Genomic DNA, 14,251 nt, shown 5'->3' on the forward strand with positions numbered 1-14,251 from the left:
AGAAGTAAAGTTGTTTTTTGGGCAGTCAGGTTCAGCAGTGAAATTCAGCACCACCATTAGAAATTCAGCACCAGATGAGCCCCTGTTCGTTTACAAAGCCCATCTGGTTATCTAAATAAATCACACAACACTGGTTTTGCTCCCATCTTGTGTGCTAGAAAGGAATTAATAGAAAATAACAATCACCAAATCTCCAGCCTGAAGCTGGAATTTAAGCCCATCATGCTAAAGTCTGAGACATTTTCACGATTTAGAGCTGCGTGAGTAAATTGCCCATTTCCACAAGTTTTTGCAGTATTTTGACAAAGTTCTTTGACCACCTAAAGCTGAGCTGAGAAAAATACGATGGATGTTTGTTCCACTTGGCAAACCCCGAACTCCCACTTTTCTGTCATCATTTGTTTTTCAACAAATGCTTCTGATACTCAGATACACATCCAGACAACATCTTCAAATAAGGTATTTGGACCCAATTACACCAAAGTCAAAGTCTGAGCTTTATGTACCTGAGCATCAGCTTCTTAGCCACCTCTCAATGACAGCAATAACCTTTCCTCTGAGTACAGCAAATCCATTCTCCCCACTCACAATAACTCTGAGTACTGCTACAAAGACCTTGATCTTAGTCTACAAACACAAGCAGCTACTTCTTTCCTTTCAAGTCCTCTTCAGCCTGTCTTTACTGCCAGGAATCAGCCTCACTACACTTCCAGATCTGTTTATTTTCCTCTCATATTGGCCTTTTTTCACTTGGCAGCAGTTTTCTCCTTGCACAGAACGACTTCATTTTGCTCTTTCAACTTTTTCTCCAGAGTACTCCTTTGTTGGGGTGTCATTAGAGGTAAACACAACAAAGATAGTGAAATGCAAACTACAGGACAGGAGTCCAACACCATTTTCTGTACAGATGACCTAAAAAATTAGTTTTGGAAGCTATTAAACACTTTCCAATATAACATCATGTTGGTAAACAGCACTTTCATAATGATTTCCCTTACGAGAGGGTTGGTTATTGAGCTGGTTTTTTCCAGTTTTACAAACTCTCTCCAGATAAACTCTATTCCATTACAGACAAAGGTGTGTGTGCTTGGATTTTAGGACCTGTTCTACAATGTGCTCCTGGGGGAAGAACAGGGAGTTCCTCTGGCCCACAGTATTATATATTATCTTACAAGGAATGCACTGGTACCACACCAAAACCTGTGATGAAGTATTCTCAAACGTATGAACATTGCTACCAAAAAGATGGAGTTTTAGCTGGCAGGATTGACTGGAGGAGCCCTTGTTGCTCCATGGAAGGGGACAGTGACAGAAAGGAAGGACACACTGGCATCAGATGGCCCAATGAGACTTGCCATGAATATCAGATTCTGCCACCAGCACCTGCAGGTTTCAAATGCTGGTCACAGAGACAAAAATTCCCTAGGTCAGAGACGTCCATGAACATGAGGGACTCAGCAGTACCAAACCCCCAGGAGTCACAGACAGACCTGTGGTAAAATTTAAATCAGAAAGAGCATCCACAAACACCAGGTCATGTTTACTTTACACCACGGATGTGTGGATTTAGTTCAAGTGGGAGCTGTCAACAGCTCCTGACAACATCCTGAGCAGCTCCTTCAAGAACATGAGCACTTACCAATGCACCCTCAAGCCCACAGCACACTGGGACAGCTTCTAAACAGAAACCAGAATCAGACTCCATATTTGCTGAAAGAGTGGACAGGTATCTTTTTAAAATATAATTGGGATTTCATTCTTTTGTTTTGATTTCTCTTATGCTATCAGAACATAGAGCATCAAAAAGCTCTGCTACTTAGCAAGGAATCCTGCAGTTACAGGTTTGAGCTTAGTTCTGAACTTCTGGGATGAAATTCCATTTTTTTCAGTATTGTCTCCAGCACAAAAGGAATATATACTTGTGTTTATAAGACTGTTGGCAGAAATAAGGCTATATTAATTAATTAATCAAATTAATTAATTAATAAAATGATAGTTAATGTTCTCACACAGAGATGGAAAAAGCTCCCTACGGATACCTGAACAAAGCATTGCCTACATGCCATGAATTCTTATTTTGTATTAGTTATTATACATTTTCACCTGGAGTATTATATCCTGTGTCCTCATGTTCCAAGTGAGCTGTAGATCCTCTTTGAGAGAGACTGACATGAAAAACAACCATTGCTATTGCAGGTTAGGTAGCCCTCTTCTATTGAAAGATGTTCTCAGAAGACTGAGATTTCAGATTAAATCTGTTGTATTTTAACAACAACAAAAAAATTCAAATATTTTGAGAGTTATAATTTCTGTGTCTGTAGCAGAACTGATATGTCAGTTATTCATTCAATTTTCTACTCCAGTTTTCCATAGACAGATTTTGTAAGTAAAGATAGTCTTTGTTTGCATTTACCTATTATGCAGTGTTGTTTATTTTTAAGGTGTTCTGGTCCTGCATTAAATGCATTTACTTTAATAAGATGAGCAACAGTACTTGTAAATCAGAGCATCTGGAAATGCCTGCAATCTGCCAGACAGTCTTGTGCAAGAGTAATCACTCCAAATAAATGTTATTTGCAATGCTCTTTAATATTAAGCCAGATAAAGAGACTATAAAGATGTAAAAAGCATAAAAGGATGGGAGTAACATCATATCCCTGAAATCATCACCAAATAACCATATTTTCTGACATTCACATATGAATCACAAGCAAACTTCTGTCCTGGCAGGACTCAAAGGTCCCAAAAGGGGAACATGCATGATGTTCACAGGGGAAAAAAAGAAAAGAGAAAAGTAGAGTAAAACCTACAGATTATCATGTCCTATGGACAACTTAATTGTTCAAGGGAGTGTTCATAGATTAACTGAGACAATTAAGAGTGATGCTTTTGAATTAAACTGCTTTCATTAACAGAGTTGGAACGGAGTTCAAAAGAACATCATCATGATATTATTTATCACTAGGCCAATACCAATATTTCCTTTCATTAGAACATAAAGTATGAGGTTCTAAGGAGGAACTAATGGCGAATATCTACGCCTTCTCACTCTTCACTATTTAATGATGTGATTTTGCTACAAACTAGCAAGCTGCTTTTAAATTATCTTGTATTAACCTAAAGTAGTGTTTCAGAGAGATCATCTTTGTCATTGAGATATGTTTAAATTTTAGCTTTAGTTTCAAAACTGGATTAAAAGGCAATCTAGTACTGTGATCAAAATGCTCTAACAGCAACTACAATTATCTACTTAAACATTGTTTCTGAAACTACAAACACCCAAAACAAACCACTGGTTGGGAAGCTGCTCAACAGCTTCCCAAGGAATGAATATTTTTCACAATTTTATTCACAGAAAGCTGCAGATGCTACACACCTTATCTTTTACAGCTACTGGAATGATTTTTCTGATTCTTATTCTCATCAAAATTTACCTAAATTTCACAGTTAGCAAGAGAAACCAATAATTGAATGATAGAGCTCACAGACTTGGAAGGGCAAATTTCAGAAGGGTGACTGGGGCCTTCTCCCCTCTCATCCCAAACTACTGAGAAAGCAGGAATTACCCTAGCAGTGGAGGGACTGAAGTAAAATATTGGAGCCATTGGCAGCTGCTCTGCAGCACCAGGAAGCTGGGGAATGAGTGTTGTTGCCTCTCCATTAATTATGAAATGGCAAGTTTTTACTGGCTGCTCAAAGAAGACTCCAACAGACGGCTGTGATAGACGACTTAGTAAATGGAAATACATCAGATCTGTTTACAGTGAAGTAATGTCTCCAAAATAACTGTCCCTGCTCTACTGCCTTACAGCAAGAGCCTTCCAAAATCACCTCAGGTTCCTGCTAGAGCCTCAGCTTCACTGTGTTCTTACAGCAATGCAGACTGAGAGGGCAGCCAGGGAGGGACACCACTCCTGCCACCAAGATCCTTCTCTCACCTCATTCAAAAATGCATCCAACTCCAGCTTAAAACTCATTTGTTCAGCAGGCTGTTCCCAAGTCTCAGTGATAAAATGCTTAAGAACCTTGTTCTAATTTCCTGCAATCTTACAAAGTTTTCGAAATGATTGGACTTTGGCTACTGTAGCTAAAGGTTTTATTAAAATAAAGGTTCAAATAATCCTCTTCTTCTTGGTCCCCCAGATCCTTATTGCCTGAAGGTATTTAAGCACAGAAATCAAAGCCCTTCTTTGCTAGAATTAACAAACTAAACTCCTCTGTGCTTTCTTCTTGCATCTTTCCATTACTTTATTTATTATTGCAGCCTCTTCTCATTTGTCTTACTTTCAGTACCTTGTGCTCAGGCAGCCAAAGCTGCTCACAGTATCCCCTATCAGTCTAAAAATATTAGTCAAGCCCCATGGACTTTCACTGAATCCAGGCTCCTGAATTTCTGAGCTGTGCTGCTCTAAATGTCACCAGAAGAGTTTGAACAGCGTGTTCACAATAATGGGGGAGTTTTATCTGGCCACACAGAGAAGTTCACTGAGTAACCCAAGCCTTTAGGAGCAGAGCACCAGGGCGTTGCCATGAGGTAACACAGAGTCATCAGCCCCAGCCGGAGCCCTGGAACAGAATGTTACGAATATAACATCAACCTGAAAATGGTGCCAAACTTCTGCAATCCTTGCAAATTCCACAGCCATCTCCCCCATCCCTCAGGATTCCCAAAGACAAAAACACTAAAGCCTATCTGCTGGCAGGGAGGGCTATTCCCAGCCCCTCCATGAGTGAGTATTCCAGGCAGTGCCTGCTGCCCACGGCCTGGTAGCTGCTCACTGACGCCAAATCCTCCCTGGGCTCTCACGTCCTGTGTCTGCAGCCCAGCCCATTCCCATCAACGCCCCGCTGGCCAAACAAACCAGCACAGCATCTGCACCAACACCGGGGGACTCGCTGAGTGCCCTGAGCCTCTCCCTGCGCCTTCCAGCGTCTGCTTGACCTTCACTGCCCAGGCTCAGCTTGCCTCCTGATGACTTCTCATTAATCCCCTATTTAAAACTTACCTGAACTGGCCCCGTTTATCGCTGGATCTAATGCAGCTGGTTAAAACACAGGGCCACCCCTGGCACGGTGCACCCTCTAGTCACCTGTGTTTCGGTAAACCTGAGGTGAAACAAAAGGGTTCATCCTATATGGGCACCACCTACAAACCAGGATAGTCCAGTAACAGTGCCAGTCTGTCCTTCACCTTTTCCACCTCAGGGACACTGCAAAGAAACACCACAAACATCTCAGCAAAGCCTCAAGACAATATTCAGGATTTGTACATATTCTGAAATCACTGTGAAACTCCTGAGAATTTAAAAGCATCCTAAGGTTTAAAATTTATTATATGGAGAGAAAATGCTTGAATGTTTTGTGGCTTTTCACTTAAAAGGAATAAGCTGGAATACGTTCCAATAACATCTATTATTTTATGTATATATTTTACTGACATAACTAATTTAGGAAATTTTCCTACTTAAATGATCCTTTCTTAGGATTATTTAAGTAGCTACTTGTTGCAAGGTCCTAAAGGAAATAGTTATCATCGCTTTTATAAAGTACTGCAAATAACTGAGTTTTCCTGTTTGGTCTTCACTCTGGGTAAAATATGCACAATTGATATTCAAGCTTCATCAAAGTTTGATATAAGCTTAGAAAAATATCCTATATTATCTATTTCAGAAATAAATCCCTTTAACCTAGCATATGCTCACATCTCTAGCATTTGTATGCAAAAATCACTGTAATGCATTGAAGGTAAGCTCCAAATGGATTTGGAATTTAAATACTTATGTGTGACATCTGAAACACTTCGCTTATAAAACTAATTTTACTCAAGCCAAAGTCACAAATTTGTCTTTCTCTAGGCTTAATGGAGCTAAAAATATCCATAGAAACAGATGAGACTATGTAGCACATTAAAAATGTCAAACAAGCCCAAAACACAAGGAGAAGCACCTTATCTCTATTTATACTTTAGATCTTTCTAGTTTAAACTCATGTCATACTTTCACATGAAAACAGGTTTATTAAGCTAGAGTGTCTTCACAGGAACCCTTTACCTGCAAATAAAAGTTTTGGCCACTCTGAAATTAATTTCCAGAATTTGACAGCCTGCAGTCCCACTGCTTTACCTTCTCCATCCTTAAACTTTTTCTATAGCAATTCTTCCTGTAGCAGATGTCCACTTTATGGATTCTAAGGATCATTTTGAAAATGTGGTGTTCATATCACAGTCACATCAAATTACTTTAATCTAAGAGTTACACTAAACACTTGAAAGGACTTGCTGTTCTCCTGAACACACTGGTGAGTTTGGAGCATGTCCTTAGTTGAAGTGTATGCTATATTCTTGGAGAATTAAGAAAAAAAAGATTAATTAAAACATCAAGAGATCTGAATTTCCACTGAGCTTGGCATGAAGGGCTGACCAAGATGCTTCCCTTTTCAGCTCCTTTTCCTCTCAGTGTATTCGGGACAACCAAGAACCCATGATCAGGTACCAGGAAAGGACTATTCTAGAATCTTTCTTTGGGCTGTTCTTCCTCATGTGGCCCCCACATTCATATGAGAGTTCATTTTCACTGCTATTGCACATCACATATAGCCACTAAATTCCTGTGGGATTGGCTTTGGCAAGCTTTTACACTGAGCTTTCCCATAAACTGTGTCTCTCCATCCTGCTCATTTCTCACATCCTGCATTGAACAGCAGCAAGAATTCAGCTGAATCATTTACTAAAGCACAGGCAGAGTAGGGGCTCTAATGTTCATTGTCAGTATTTTGGCCCATGCACCTCCACCCCATGCCAAAGGTTTTCACTCCTCAGCAGAAAAGGAAGCAATTAGCAATGTCATTTTGTTACTGACAGGATTTCTGGAAGGCCATACTTTTAAGCAGCAGTTATTGTATACAATCATAGTTATGCAAATTCTTTTCTTTCCAGTCTGTTGAGTCTTTATGATATTTGTTTCTCAGGCACAGCACCCATAAACACATAAAGGATAAATTATGTTCTCTTGTAAGAATATGCTTATGTCAACCCATATTCTTTACTGGCATCCTTAGGATTTTCTCTTATTTTCTGAGAACTACCTTTGAGCAAAGGATGTTGCCAATACCCTGAGCTCAATATTTCAGGAATAGAATTATCTTAAGGGTGGTTCATTATTTATAATTTTAATTTTCAAACCGACTGCTTCGGTCACAAAAACATATGACTCATTCTGAAGTGACTAAAAGAAGTCTGCCTGTAAAAAGTCCCATCCTCCAGATACATCTCTGATGATGTACTGAAACAAAATTGTTAGGTGCAGAGGGAAAGGACTTTTTCTTGTTTGATTGCAAAGCACCTTCCTTTTCCTTTGGAAGAAGATGGTAAGGACAACCTGCTACTTCCCTTAAACACCTTCTCCTAGCACGAGAAGCTAGCTCCTTTACAAATGCACCTCCCTGCTGACGTCAGAATCTGACATCCGAAGCCTGTTCTAATCTTTTGGGATAAGAGGAAAAAAAAAAAAGTTCCTTCCCAGTGTCTGTGCTAGAAATGGAATCTTCACAGTCCAGCCAAGGCAAATAGTCTTTCTTCAAACTAGTCTTTTATTGCAGGCAGGTATTATCTATAAACCTGTCAGTCCATCAGAGAGTGATGCAAATGACTTGATTCTCTACTGGAGAAATCTTCTTTTCCTTGCAGTCCCCATTACAGTTCAGAGTCCCTCAAAAAGTTGAGTTAAAGAGCCATCAGCACTCAGAGAGAATACTGTGACAGAAATAGAGCAGACCATGTTTGGTGACACAGACTCATTGTCAGGTGTCAGTTACAGAAAATACAGGAGACTGTTGCCAGACTTTGGTGTACCTTTTCCCTTGGCAGTGATGCCAATCAAGGTACAAAAGCCTGTCAGATGCACCTGCACTCCCATCCCGTGCCTTGGGGCAGAGAAAGGTGTCTTTTCCTGTTGCTGACTGATGATTAAACATTCCCACAGCACAGAGTTGATAGCCCATATTCTTCTCTTAGACATCATGTCCATGTATTCTATGTATGGGTGAATGAGCTGGGATGGAGAGATGCTTCTGTTTTCTCTCTCTGGGAGCATTATAAGGATTTTCTCCCTGGCTGTTATTAAGGCTACCGTTTGTGATGGGTTTAGTCTAAGCCCTGATAGGATAAGTAATACCAATAACAGCAATCAATAAAATGATTTCTGGCACTGTAGCTTCCTAAATGTTAAACCAGACTATAACATACCCATCTATGTAGTAAAAAATACTATTACATATTTAAATATCACATATTTACAGCCAAAGGTTGACATCAGTACAAATTATAGTTCTGTAAAGTACACGAGAAAAGCAGTTCTGGGACTTCAGACTCTAAACACAAAGGCAATCCCCAAATAAAACCTAGACAATGACCACAAATCTATAGCACAGAGGGCTCCAAATTTCATAATCCTTATTTGAAATCCTCTAACTCTGATCTTGAGTACCAGATTATATTTCTCCTAATTCAAATCCTATCTCTGCAATCCCCAGATAATGTATATATTGATGTGCTGAATTGTCAGATCCAATCTTCCCTATAGGCAGAGATTAGTCCTTCTATAAAAATAGGCTGTGGGTCATGCCTGCTGACATTTTTTGGGCTGTAGAAGCCTAAATATTGACTCTAGCCCATATCCTTAGGCTAACCTCAACAGTAAAACCAATCCTGACAGTAACATGTGAAGCAACTGAAACACACAAATCTCGAAAAATTTAGACTGAAACTGAAATATACAAATTGGACTTTAAAGAAATACACTGAAATGCTATTACTAAGCATATACTGAATGTTAGCCATAAATTTTAATATCATGAAGACCCAAAACTGAGTTTTACTGTGGAGATCAATTCCTATGATAATGCAGACGGTAACACCTTTGTCATCCCTCAGCCCTCCTTTTAACCTCCTAGTGCCAGAGCTCCAACACCAGAAGCCCTGACTGTGAGCCCAAACAAATGCTTAGTAATATCAGTATATTGATCAATCCCTACAGTAAATGAGAGAAGGGCCATGCCAGGCACCTCCCTAAAACTGAACACCACAAAGTTGAATCACTGACTTATAATCTAACTTTAATTCAAACCATAAAATTAATTTGAAGTCTAGAAGGAGGATGAGTCATTTAAACAGAAAAGCTGCCAGCCATCTTTTAACTCCTTTAAAATCCACAGAGGCTCATCTTTCCAAAGCTTGATTAACCTTGACCCCAACCTCCAGCACAGTCACCCCTCAGGGAGGATATGGGGACTAGTACACATCCCCAGCCCCAGTAGCTGTGAGTGCTGGCATTCCATGCTGGGAAGGAGAACTCTTTAGGAGAGTTCAGGATCTCCCTGCCAGAAGGGAGCTCCTACCACCCATGCTGGTGCCCAAACAGGTAACTACATGGGCTTTCAGTTTTAGATTTCTAAAACTTAATACTCAGCTCTAACCCAAGACTTGATTATAGGAAAACAGAAGCTAATGCCTAGAAATTTTCTGATATATCTGAAAGATATCTGGGTAACAGCTTGGGGGTTTTTCATATTTTATTTTCCCTCATCAGTTAAGGTCAAGAATTTTACCTTTGCTGCAGATCATTCCTACTTCAGATCAACACTGCACAACCTCTGATATAACATAGCCCTGCTGAATAATGTACATATTTGCCAAGATTTCATTTGTAGACAGAAAATTGCTGTTATATTTGAAGTACAAACTCAGAGCTGCCGAGCCTCAGTGCCCTGCTTGGAGCTGCTGCAATTATGCTGTGCTTGTGCAACTCTTGCAGGAGGTCTGAGAAGAAAACTGATCTTTAGAGGTAGAGTTCATGTTGAAAGTATTTAAAAGAGAATACAGCAATTTCAAAGGTCAGTGAAACTGAAGGGAAAATGAACATTTTTTCGTGTTTTAAATACCTTTACCTCTGCCAAAGAAAAGGGGATTTATCATGCTGAGACAATTCACTCTGCCAAACACCCAAGCAACCCTTGTTCACTGTAGGTGTCTTTTAAACAACAGAATCAGAATAGACAGAAGTACTGAACATTTCACAGGAATAACTCAGATTCCTGCAAAATAATGTTTACAGTAAGAAAGAAAGCAGATTCCACGAGCCTCTGGAAGCTTTAACCAAAGCTTTCTCCACTACCTCTAATTTACAGTATTTAATAGTGCCAGGAGAGTATTTTGCACAAGAGCTTGTTATTTGACCTTCGAGAGCTGCCCCTTGAATACACATCAGAAGCTACTATTCAGTTCTCACTCTGAAGTCAAGCAGCAGCAAAGTTCTGCAAAAGAAAAAAAAAACCTTCTTCTCAGAGCAGCATACATTAAAATCTGCTCCTCACTCTACTGTACAATTGTGCTGATCCAGGAAGATCTCCCCTCTTGCATATATACATTCAAACAGATTATTTTTGCATGAGTACATAAGACGTGAAAGCTTGAAAATGTGTTAAAATGTGTTAAAAGAATTATTTATAGTATCCTGAGTGTGATGTCTAAGAAAGATGATTCTTCATGTTACAAGAAAATTACTTCATACAAAGTCTGAAAAATCCTGTCTGACACCTTTTCACTGCTCTTTTGCCAATCTGAGGGTGTTATTTTTCAGCCATATGAGAAATGGTGACTGTTTCTGGGAGCCATCTGTCCTGAAGGGGTAATGACATCACCAAACTGAAAAAATTCATTCCCAAGACTTCCAGGAGCCAGTGCAAATTCAGCTCCTACAGCTGAACTGAGAATTCTGGTTTAACTACAAAACATAATTTTCTACATTACAGACAGACATATATAACTTCTTGTTCTCTTAGGTTTACCTTTCTCATATTAATTTTCTTAATTCTTCTTATCCTGGGCCATTCTTCACATTAATCAAATGTCGCTTGACTTTTTTTTCTTCCTATAGTTAAATCTCTTGTTTTCTTGCAGCTATGATTTAATAGAATTAGTCTATACACTATATGAATAAAAGAACAAACAATATGAAATATATTTCATTTTGTGAGACATTTTTTATGAAACAGTACTCACTTTTATCAGCTTTCTGTATTCCAATCTATAATCATTTCATTAGGCCCAGGTTCAGAGAGGAATAATTCCTGTAAGGGAAAAGAAAGAGAAATTGAACATTTCTTATTTAATGAGGTCCTGTTCTGTCAGACATTCCCCAAAAGATTTTTCCCAGTAATTTTCTGCCACTAAGTCTACTTTGTTGTATAAATCAGAGCACAGATTCCACATAAAATGAGATTCCAGTCTAGCTCAGATAAAGTCATGCTCTAGCTTTGGAATAAAAACCTTGAAAATTATTTTAGAGAAACTTATGAGGACCCACTGAGAAATATTATGACAGCTATAAAGTGATGTTCTTATGGACAAGGCTCCAGAAAAGTCCATTACATCCACAGATACAGCCAGCCAGCAAATCTGCTTCTGCTTTTCCTCCTCCTGCTCTTCAAGACGTTCCATAATGTCTGCAGCTATACTGAGTTTAAAGGCTTTTCTGGAATAAAAAGATTTCTGCTACTGATATTAGTAGTATTATAAAAACATTATAAAAATAACACAAACCTGCAGAATCTATCCATCTTCCACCTATCATTATGGGCTTGTCAGAGATTTCTGTGAGAACAAATAAAATATCTAAGTCATATTTTCCTCTCCACTTACTACCTTTAAAAATTTTTCTCACCTTTTTCAGAATTGGAAATACAATAAAACTCTGTTTACATCAGCTGGATGATGTACATGAGCATGTTGAGCCTTGGTGCAGCAGAATTCGTTGCAGTACTACTGCTACTTGTAAACCACGGAAAAGTTAGGGTGTTAATATTCCTTTGTCTTAAAAGCCAGAGGCACTCTTTCAAATTAATTTTTTTCCCCCACAATCAGATAAAATGCCAGTGAAAGGTAGCCAGTTGTGCATGGAAGAAAGTGACAGACTGTAGGACTGCAGAAGGCAAGCCAAGGAAACACGTTTGATCAGTTATTAGTTTTCCCAGAGTCGTAATCCCATGAGTTTCCCACAGGAAGGCTTCTACCTCCTCCACATCATTCCCCTCCTTGCCACTCCAAGACCCCAGCCCTGAAAGTCTGTCAGTCCTTCCTGCAAGACCAGAAGTTTTCTGTGGTTCTTGATAACTTTTCTTAGTAACTTTAGTGAGACCTCCAGCACTCTCATTTGCCTTGAAATTACATTCCTTCCATGATTCCTTTTAGAGGAGCTAAGGGTTCACTAACCAGTGAATATTTAACAGGCCAACACTACTCCAATTATCTTTTTGCTTCCCTCTTGCTCAGCTCAGTTTGTATCACTCCTGCTGGCACCCCAGCAGCTCTTCCTGAGTCCTCACAGGGACTCAGAGCACCCAGGGTAACTTAGTGTTCATCTGAAAATCACAGGATATTTTGAGGATCTTGATGGGTTTACAAAGGGGATCAATGATGGAAATGAAAAATAATTAAGGCTTCTGTCATACCAGGCCCAGATCATCTCAACAACTGTTGTCTGGGATTTAACTGACTTATATTTTCCATGTGATCCCAGTGGATATGATCACATCTCCAAACCAAGATCATAAATGTGACTGACAGATGAGTTTGTGGAAAAGCCAAAAGCCAAGGCCTGAAAAGGCACTGTCAGGCCACGGCATCAGTGCAAGGAATCTGTTCATCCAGAAATAAAAAATAACAGCAATTGTGCTGTAATTGGGATCATTGTAGTACAGAGGCAAAGCAGGTTTGTAAGGAAAGGTTGGGGATATTTTTGCCTCTTTTTTTAAAAAAATGCAATCTGCTAGGAAAGTTGGAAGTACAGATAAGATTTTGGATACACATGCCAAGGTTTGATGAAGGATTTACGTTGCCTGAAAGCCTTGCCAAATTAAATGACAGTTGATATCTAAGTGAAGCAACAAAAATAAGATAAAAATTAGATTCTCTCTTTTTGATTGGAGTGACTAACCACAGTATTAGATCCCATGTTCTGCTTTAAGACAAATTAAAATGCTGGTGAAGCCACGTATTCTTATTTACTTATCAGGAATATAATGAGACTTGTTTCACCAAAAGCAGCTGAAATCAAAAGAAAGAAATGGAACATTTTGTACTTCCCTACGTTATATCTGTGTTTGGGACAGAGCTCTCCCTCCCCTGCCTATGCAACTCCTCCCTCCTCTCCGGGCCCTTCCCTGGCACTCCAGCCTGGGCACAGCACCTGGGCCCTGAGTGCTTTTCTTGCCACCTACGAGAATCCATAACAATAATTTAAAGCAGCATTTCAAAATCCATGCCTAAAAACAAAGGGAAGACCAGGATCAACCCTCACCTGAGCGTTGTCTGACAACCCATCTCAATGCCACAGTGACACTACAGCTTAAAGGTGTCTTAGCTGCCCTTACAGCCTGTTGATCCACCTAAGAAATTCTTTTCACTCAAACTTTGCAACCCCATGTGACCTCTAACAACCCCAAAACTTCAATTCAGAAGAGAAATGAAACAATACAATCCTACCAAAAGGAACATCCATAACACAATGTAGCTGCCAGTCATAACTACCTATATTTCAAGTGTGTTATGTACCTAATTGTATGACTCAGTTGAGCCCTGGCATGTTAACAGAAAAATGATAATAATTTTGATCTTCTGTTTCTTTTTATTGAGTCATATACATAAATATACTCATACACACACATACATATATTATATATATATAAATATATAAATAAATATATACATATATTTATCTAAGGTAGCCAGCCAGTATTAACTGGGACTCAACAGCTGCACCAGCTGTGAATTGATGGAAAAGACAACAAATCTCCTCCATGTAAGGATACAATCGTTAATTTAGTCTTAATTGCTTTGCTTGATCAAATTATAAATTAATTAAGGATTATATAAGGATTATATTAGGATTTAAGGATTATAATATTAGGAATATAATAATTATATAAATCTATTATATATAAATATATTTATAAATATAAATCTATTATAAATATAATAATTAATATATTATAATATTAGGAATTAAGGATTATATAAGGATTTCAGTACTTTTCTAGGAAACCTCTCATCATGTTGATCCTATTTGGCTACTTAACAAGTACTTCTTCCCCAGGCTTCAAATAATCATAGACAGGCACCACTCTACCCAAGCCAGGGTTTGTTTATCAGACTTATAGTCCACTAAAGACAGCCCTGATACTTATTATAAGACATGTA

The sequence above is a fragment of the Sturnus vulgaris genome, chromosome 9 (genome assembly GCF_052056855.1).
Source record: "Sturnus vulgaris isolate bStuVul1 chromosome 9, bStuVul1.hap1, whole genome shotgun sequence".
In the NCBI taxonomy this organism is placed as follows: domain Eukaryota; kingdom Metazoa; phylum Chordata; class Aves; order Passeriformes; family Sturnidae; genus Sturnus; species Sturnus vulgaris.